Source organism: Callospermophilus lateralis, chromosome 8 (assembly GCF_048772815.1).
Source record: "Callospermophilus lateralis isolate mCalLat2 chromosome 8, mCalLat2.hap1, whole genome shotgun sequence".
NCBI classification, from domain to species: Eukaryota; Metazoa; Chordata; class Mammalia; order Rodentia; family Sciuridae; genus Callospermophilus; species Callospermophilus lateralis.
Window position 1 is genome coordinate 114,033,594 of NC_135312.1, and position 9,679 is coordinate 114,043,272.

Consider the following 9,679-nt stretch of genomic DNA (forward strand, 5'->3'; position numbering starts at 1 on the left):
TCTAGAAACTACCTCTTCTCCTAGAGGCTAGTTCTTCCCTACTTAAAATAAATACTATATGACTCCAATGCATTTAAAGGAAGCATTCCATTGTAATAAGAAGCTACCGTGGCACAGCTACAGAATAACATGGGAAGGTGTATAATCACCACATAGAATTACAGAGCAGAGCAGACCACTGAAGATGGTTTATTACAGCATGCCTTAAAGAGGTGGGCAAAAGGTCACACTCCCTGGGTTCCAAGGCTCTTAGAAACTCCAGTCCTATGAAGCCCAGTGGAGAGAAAGAGCACTGGCTGGAGCAGCATCAATCCTGGATTCTAATCCTGACTCTACCACCTCATGTTGAGTAATGGTAGAAGCCTTTACCACTCTGGACCTCTGTGTTTTCATCCATGAAAGAAGGTAGTTTTGGTTAGCTCTACAGTGTTAGATGCTGGGATTTCGAGGCATGCCCTTTTATGGGGGCACACATACATTCAGGAACACAATTCTAACGCATTCCAGAACTTCTTCTTTAACGCAGGTCAGCTGCCTTTGGAATGAAATGCATGTTTTATGCTGATAAATTTAATTTGTAACAGCTAACAAAATATGTTCATTTATATGTATGTAATCACTTCTAAATAACCAAAGGGATCAACAATTTATCAAGTTTTCATCTGAGGTCAGTGAGTGAACAACTCCCTCCTGCTTTTTCTTGGGACTGAGAGTTGAGAAGTCAACCCAGGGCAGAGTTGGCCCCAGTGATGAACTCATTAATTCAGAACTTACTCTGCCCTGGACACTGTGCTCAGCAGAGGAGCCGGAGAGGAAGAAGCTGTGGAGTTGGCCTTGTTGGCTGTGCTTCTGCCTAGCTATCTAGCCAGCACAGCATAAGAACCACTATACGCCTGGGTCTGACAGTGATGGAAGGATTTGATGATTGGCACAATTGATCCCTACCCCTTTTTTCTGTATCACAAATAATTAAGGTAGAATGTTGATGGCAGGAGAAAGGAGATTATTCTGGAATCAGGTTTTAAGTCAGGAATCAGATTTTAAGTCAGAAGACTGGTTTTTAACTGGTTTTTAACCATCTGAATGCAAAACACATCACATCATGGTGTCCTCTACTTAAAGAACTGGGCATCCCCAGGGGTTAGAGCACCAACCATCAGATCCAGCTGGACATGCACCTGGTGACAAGCTTAGGGCCTCTTAGCTGGCCCAGGGGCAGCTGGGTGCTGGCCTCCTTGCACAGTCTCTGCCCTCTCTACAGGGAGCAGGTGACATCAGCTGTCCCAGAACATGACTCAGAGCCAGTGCTTACACCCCCTGCACCCCCTCTAGAGCCAGAGAAGAATCAGGCATGGGTTTTGGCCACATCTGGCCAACAGGCCTCCCTGTGGGATTTGCCCATTCGGACAAGCAGCAGACGAGTGAGGAGGCCGACACACAGAGGCACCAGAGGATCTCTCAACTCTGAACCTTACTACTGCTGGCAGACAGGGACCTGGATATGCATTTTTTTTTAATCTGGCTGCTGAGTGGATAGGTCACCTGCCAAGGCCCAGAGATGGGAACCCTCACTGCTATCTCACCTATTGCCTGTGTCTCTCCTGGAAGATGCCTTTCCAGGTAGATGCACGGGCTCATTTACCAGCCCTTTTGCTAAAGATCAGTTCTTGGAACCTCTGTTCAAATGGCTCCGTCAGGGACCCTGTGGATCTGAGAAGTCTGCTCAGTAGAGTCTGCTGATAGGATGTTAAGAGCATTTTTTTAGAACTGGGGCTATAGCTCAGGGGTAGAGCACTTGCCTAGCACATCTTAGTCCCTGAATCAATCCCTAGCACTGTGAAAAAAGAAAAAGAAACAAGTTTAATGCTCCTGCCTAGGGCCTGGCTCCTTTCTGCTCCTTAGGGACTGGGCCGGGGCAGTGGCTGTAGGCCCTTATTGTACTGTGATAAGCTCCAGGGTAGGGCCTGGTTAGCCTTCTGCCTGTTGTTGCCACCCGAGATGGACAGCCGCAACTTCTCTTACTCTTCTGCATTCCCTTGTTCCAGGCCTCTCCTGTCTCAGATAACTGGGATTCTCCTCTTGTTGCCTTTCCTGCAGCGACAGTGTGTTTCATGGAGAACTCGTTCATCTTCTGGGAGGTTTGTTGATTTGAGATGTTCTTCCCCTGAGGAAGATTCACACGTGGTGAGAGTCTGAGGGGGAGAAATCTGCTTAAGTCTGAGGTATAAGCCACGACCAGCCACACCACAGCCTCAAAGATGGGTCAAAGAGAAATTATTTTCAGGTGGAAGCTGTCAGGTTGAATCAAACCCCAAGGACAGGTTCTTGTTCTCTGGCATAATAAGATGGCTACTGGTTGGTCTGCAAAGTGACGCTTGAAGTTAATTAAGGGTGTTCCTTTCTGAGGCGGAACCCAGGACTGGGTCCCAGAACCTGAATTGCAGGCCACTGGAAGACACTAAGGTTCCAGGTTCTTGTGGACCCCCTCTGCCTCCTTGCACAGACATTGTCCCCACTGTTTCCTCCGAATGGCCCTTTGCCTCCTTGAGGCCATCCCAGCGGCCCTGACCCATCTTGCTGCTAGCTACAGTGGGGACAGGAAGTGACCACAGCTGCTCTGAAAGCTGGTACTTGGGAGGCCCTGGCAGGAAAACCAAAGGCCAGCATGGTGGTGATGTACTGGTTTTTCAATAGTGACAATCTGAAAACACAGCCCCTTCCATACCCTCACTCACGGACCCAGATCTTGCACTAAGAGAATAACCAGAGATTGACCCAAAAGGAGGTCTTGAGCAGATTTCAAAGCAGAATCTGGTACTCCTCCCACCCCACACTGTAGTAGACCTCTTTAGGTGATCTACTTTGACTACAGACGGTGACATTGCCATGAGGCTGGGTGGTCTTTTGGACCCTCTGGGTACCACTTTGTGCCCAGCGTGGAGGAAGATGCAGGGCCATCTGCCTCATCCCCAGATGCTGACTCGCCGTGGATGCTCGCTGGGTCCCGATCAGCCGGCTGGTTATAGACACAGCAGGTCATTCTCCTCGCCCAGAATCCCCCAGGGGGCTGCAGTTCCTCGAGTTGCTGAGCAGAAGGCCAGGCAGTGCCCTCCCACTGCTGTCAGGGGCGGAAAGGGCAGACTTTCAGGGGATGGCTGGGGAGTGGGACTGACGGTTTGTTTTCTGCAGGATTTTCCCCCTCCGCCAGCCATCCTCTGTGCTAAAGAGTTATATGCTGTGCTGGATTTACTGGCTCTATCTAAAATATATTTTCTCCAAAGGCATTGTCACTGATGTCCACTCTTCCATTCTGTCCTGTGGTGTAAAGAGATCTGAAATGGACAAGAAATGGAAGAAATTTAAGACCCAAGAGGGAGCAGAGCTGGATGGTACAGGACAGCCCTACTCCTAGAGCAGATCTGAAGCAGAGAGAAGAATCAATTTTCCTCACAATACTGCAGAAAACCCGAGTGAGGCTGTCTTCTGGACAAAATCATTACCACCACCACCACCACCACCACCACCACTACCATCACTATCATCACCATCACCACCATCCCCACCATCATCACCATCACCACCACCATCACCCTCACCGTCACCTCCATCCCCATCCCCATCATTGTCTCCTCCCTGTCTGTACGTAACGCTTTTTAGCCCATGTGTGGTACATCCTAAGCCGTGTTACACCCAGGAGCAGATTTCAGGTCTCTGGACTTCCACTCATTCATTCAGTCAACTGCTCATCCCTGGAGATGTGAAAGATGCATATCACAGCTTGTCTCCTGGGTTCCACAGTCTGATAAGGATGACTAAGCCAAACCCCCCACATCCAACCCATAATGACATTCCCAGAGCAGCTCCAAAAATAACCCTCAAGTTTGTCCATCCCCCATTCAAGCCCCATTTTTCTCATTTGCATTATGGTAATGGCCTCCTGTAATACATTAGAGTACTGTTTACCAAATGTTTAATTTTCTGACCTCACAGTGTCCCTGCCTGGAGAGGATACAATTCCTTTCTGCTGAAATCAAAATCGGCCATATAAGCTGGGCATAGTGGCACATGCCTGTAATCCCAGTGACAAGGGTGGCTGAGGCAGGAGGATTGCAAGGCAGCCTGGGCAACTTAAGGAGGCCTAAGCAGCTTAGCAAGATCCGGTCTCATAATAAAAAATAAAGAGCTGAAGATGTGACTTGGTGGTTAAGCCATGTTACACCCAGGAGCAGATTTTCAGGTTCATTCCCCAATACCAAAAAAAAAAAAAAAAAAAAAAGGAAGAAGGAGGAAGAGGAAGAGGAGAAGGAGGAGGACAGGCAATATATCTTTAATTGAACAATAAAATATGGGCAGAAGTGACATGTGGTGGTTCTTCCAGGCACAGGTTGTAAGAGCTAGTACATGGTTTGCTATGCCCCTTTCCTGTGGTAGTGACCATGCATGTTCAAGGTGGTGACTGCTTCGTCCACCTAGATCCTACACTGAGTGAGTCCCAGCTGACATGCAATGGATGCATGATAAGGATGTATCCTTATCATTTATCATCTGCATGAGTGATAAATAAAATGTTGCTGAGCTCAGCCTCAGAGATGTTGGAGCTGTTTGCATAACCTACCCTGTCCTGGTTGCCATGTTTCCTAAATGTCTTTCTTCTTTCTACCTTGCTGCTTTCCAATCCAATCTTCAAATGGCAGCCAAAATTATATCTTAAAAACAAACTAGATTTGCTAAAAACCTTTCCATGGCATTTAAGATGAAATCTAAGTTTGATAACATGGTTCCTGTAGTGACCCTTGCTTCTTTTCTCTCCTCCTCCAATGTCACTAGCTGTCCCTTGACCCACCCCCTATTCATCTGCTCCAGTGATCACCCTTCTTGCAATGTCCTTCCTAAGCTAGATTCTTAGCACTGTCTTTGCATGTTTCCACCATTCACTACAACATTATTCTACCTTTTCTTTTGGTTCTGGCAATTGAGCCCAGGGGTGCTTAACCACTAAGCCACAACCCCAGCCCTTTTTTTATTATTTTTATTTTGTGACAAGGTATCTCTCATTGCTTAGGGCCACTTGCTGAGGCTGGCTTTGAATTTGTCATCCTCCTTCCTCAGCTCCAGAAGCTGCTGGAATTATAGGAGGGTAACACCACACTTGGCTCACCATTTTTAGCATTGCTGGTTCCTTCTCATATTTCTGATTTTAGCTCAAATGCCACCTCCTAGGAGAGGTTTGTCCTGTTTATCCAATTAAAATTAAGAACCCTCCCACCACGTTCTTGTCATTAACAATCACGTTCTGCTCATATGCAGCATATCTATCTGTATGTATTGATTTTCTACCTCCATTGAGATATATACTCCATGAGGTTAGGTCCAAGCCTACTTTCTTCACAATGGTGTGTGCAGCACCCACAGGTGCTTGGCATATACATATTGAATGAAAATGAATGAATGACTGCACTAAGTAGTTTGATAGAATCAGGACTGAAGTGGTAGCACCAGAAACTCACGAGCATCTCCACATGTCAGGGACATTTTCAAAGAAGAAAACATATTTAAGAAGGTACAAATCTGAACTAGAGAGGCTCTGAAATAGCAGCAAAGACCTATTTTGAGGGTAAAACATAAGGCTGGTTCCAATATTAATCCAGAATTCCAAATCACATGCAAAGAAAGGCTAGGCTGCAAATCCAAATCTCATGGATAGACCCAGGCAATAGACAAGACCTCCAAAGAGACAGCAAGTGCCCCTGCTGCACCCTCCTGCCTCCTCTGACCACACGTCCCTGGGGAAGTGGTAGATTTTTCTTTTTCCTTTTGCTCATGTCTTCTCTAATAGAATTTTGCAAAAGTATCATTCCCCTGAATACTTCTTTTTGTGGGGGTGGGTACTGGGGATTGAACCCAAGGCCTCTTAACCACTGAACCACATCTCTAATCTTTTTTTTTCTTTTAATATTTTTTTTTATTTTTTTTATTTTTTTATTTTTATTTTTTTCATCTTTCATACATTTGATTCAAGTGAGTTATGCATTTCCATTTTTACCCCAAATACAAATTGCAGAATCACATCAGTTACACATTCACAATGTTTACATAATGCCATATTAGTGACTGTTGTATTCTGCTGACGTTCCTATCCCCTACTATCCCCCCTCCCTATGCTAAGTGAAGCTAGCCAATCCTTAAAAAACAAATGCCAAATGTCTTCTTTGATTTAAGGAGAGCAACTAAGAACTGAACAGAGGGAAAGAGCATGAGGAAAATATTAACATTAAACTGAGACGAGTGATGGGAGGGAAAGGGAGAGAGAAGGGAAATTGCATGGAAACGGAAGGAAACCCTCATTGTTATACGAAATCTTTTTTTTTTTTTTTTAAGACAGGATCTCACTAAGTCGTTAAGGCCTTGTTAAGTTGCTGAGACTGATTTTCAACTTGTGATCCTTCTGCCTCAGCCTCCTGAACCACTAGGATTATAGATGTGCACCACCACACCCAGCTCCAAATACATTTTTAACCTTTAATCTTTCACTTTAAGTTTAAATATTTGCAAAAGATGTAATTTTGCCATATTGTAAATGGTATTTTTTTTGAATAATCTTACATTTATTTAATTGAACCAAAATACAGTACTGTGGTGATTCCATACCTCCAGTTTAAAGATGTGTGAGTGTGGTTTTTCTTTACAGTTGCAATTTTTACATCATACCTTTTTTCTCCTTGAGCTTATATTTTCATTCCACTTTATCTACAGAATTTTAAACTAACATAAATTCCTTGGCTAGCAACTATCAATATACTATAAATTTTGATGATTATTAAATATAAAAGTCAAACTTCATTAAAAATGCATCTTTCAGTGGGATAGATGAGGCTTCTTTTTTATATTAGCTGATGAATCCATGCATTAGCATTGCTTTTTGCTGGAATAAGATGGTTTCACAAACAATTATGCTTCTAATTACTATGTTTTAGAATGCAATTGCTTAGAAACCTTGCACCCATAAATATGTAGGTATACATGGAAGGCATATAGATATGTTTTAGAAATACTACTCAATTTTTTAAAATTCTGATTTTTATTCTAAAACTAATAAAGTGATCTATTATCACAAATGATATTTTATGGTCAAGAGCTGACAACTCCATTAGGTCTTCCTTTAATTTTATTGAAAGCATAGGCTTGAAACTCACCCACCTTGTGAAAAGAAGAATCATCCACTTCCTTATAGGTAGAGAGGTGCACCAACACAGTCATCAAGACTGATCAAAGCCAGGTGTGGTGGTGCACGTCTGTGATCCCAGTAGCTCAGGAAGCTAAGGCAGGAGGATTGCGAGTTCAAAGCCAGCCTCAGCAACTTAGTGAGACTCTCTCTCTAAATAAAATACAAAAAAGGGCTGTGGGTGTGGCTCAGTGGTTAAGTGCCCCTGAGTTCAATCCCTGGTACCAAAAGAAAAAAAAATTTAAAAAGACCCATCGAATGACTATCACTTGTACATTTTACTCTTTTCCTTGAGGATACCTTGTTTAACCTAAGATTTATATAAAAGATTGAGAGAATCAAATTATTGCTTATTTCATTAGGCCTTTTTCAATAAAATATTTCTTATTAAATGCTTTCATATTATCACATACTTAAAACTTGTTTTCTTTTATGTTTGTTTTTTTGTTTTTGAGATCAAGCCCAGGGCCTTGCACGTGCTAATTAAGCACTCTACCACTGAGCTATATCCTCAGCCCTTAAATATTTTTAATGCACTTTTGAGATACACATTCATTAGTGGAAAATGTCAACCATATAAACAATTCTCATTGTCAAACCAGCCAGCCAGCTTGCTTGCCTTTATCAAAAGTCACTCTTTGTTAAAAGTCTCAGGATCTCTCTCAACAGGGAAGGTTTCTTTGGCAATATCAGGAAACTTAAAAGACAAGGGTTTGTGTATGCTTGCATACATGATAAACACTGAACCCAGGGCATCACACTGCTAGTCCAAGTGTTCTACCTCTGAGCTACATCTTCAGTTCTTTTTTAAAACAAAAAATATATTTTGAGACAGGGTCTTGCTAAGTTTCCCCAATTGGGCTCAAACTTGAAATCCTCCTGCCTCAGCCTCCTGAGTAGCTGAGATTACAGGTGTGGACAACTGTACCAGCTAAGACAGGTACTTTAAAAAAAAAATACTGTCTTTTCACTTCACCTTTTGATTCCACACAGTTTTTCACATACTGGGCTATGCATGATAGTGTAATTTAGGATAGATGAAAAACACATGTTTTCTTTAATAAAGTCAAAGGAGACTATAAAAAGAAATGTGGAGGAGAGAAACAGACTTGTTTTCAGGTCAGCCCTACTCAATTTAGAAAGACTGCATATGAAAATTGAGCATCTGGAAACAAATTCCCTTATATCTAAGCAAGCATGCAGTACTCTTGGAAAGTCTTCATGTACCTCAGATATTTTTTTTTTCTTTTGTAGTGCTACGGTATGAACCCAGGTCTTCTCACATGCTAGGCAAGTACTCTACCACTAAACTACACCCCAGGCCTCCAGATTTGGAGACCTGTGTCCTATTGCTCTTGGGAGAAGTCTATCTTGTGATGCAGACTGAACCAAAATTCTCCTTCATGATGGATCCAGACAGCTGGGTATAAAAACGGACCACCAAGAATTGCCCTCACCCATCCCATCAGGACTGCCTCTCTTCTCGCCACATCCAGAAAATGAGATGTGGCCATCGGAGTGGAGAGTGCTGTGGACCCCTTCTTGCTGCTGCTTCTGCTTTGGGAGAGGTTGTTCCAGTTGCTGGAAGATTGCCCATCTTCCTGAGATGGGAAAAATGGGGAACATGCTTACCTCCTGCCACCTACATTATCAGCTCAATACTGACCCAAGGGATTTCCTAATTTTATGTTCAATGTCTTACTCTGAATGAATCAAAGTAGTTTCAGTAAATTTAAGTTTTACCCAGAAATAAGTCAAAGTGGGATACAAAACAGAAATGAGATTTTTTTCATTGCCTTATAAAAACATGCTTTTGATTTGCCAAAGATTCTGCATAATAATGCCTAGTCCTCACAATAGTGCTACAAGGACACTATAGTATCCCTAACTCACAGGAGAGAAAACTGAGGCCCACTGAGGTTTGTTATCTTGCCCTGGGTCTCACAGACAGCAAGGTGCAGACTCAGATCACAAGGCCTTTGCAATTTCTACCAGGCAGTGCTGCCTCAGTACCCTTCACCTGTAGTACCTGTGGCATACAGGGAACATCTTTCCTATGTCTTCTACAGATGATTATGGGTTATAAGTCATGCCACAATTAACAGTAGAAATTTAATAGAATGAAGAAATTAAAATTGCATGTGATTCCCAAATCTCAGTTTGGCCAATAATCTCAGCCTCTTACTCCTGATGGACTTTAGAAGGATTTCTAACAAGTGACAATGTTTGGCAGGTTCTAATTTTACCACTTTGCTTTTCTGTCCAACTCCTGGATAGAGGTAGTAGCATGTACAAAATAAATTTGAACATTGCACAGCAGGAAGAGAGAGAGAGAAGAGAATCCAAGGGTTTCAAGGGTTTAAATTATATGTGGATATAAGTGAGGTGGCAATTGTGACATTTATCTTTGTAACTTTGAGTTGACACAGGTGTTAAACTCTATCCTCAATTAAAATG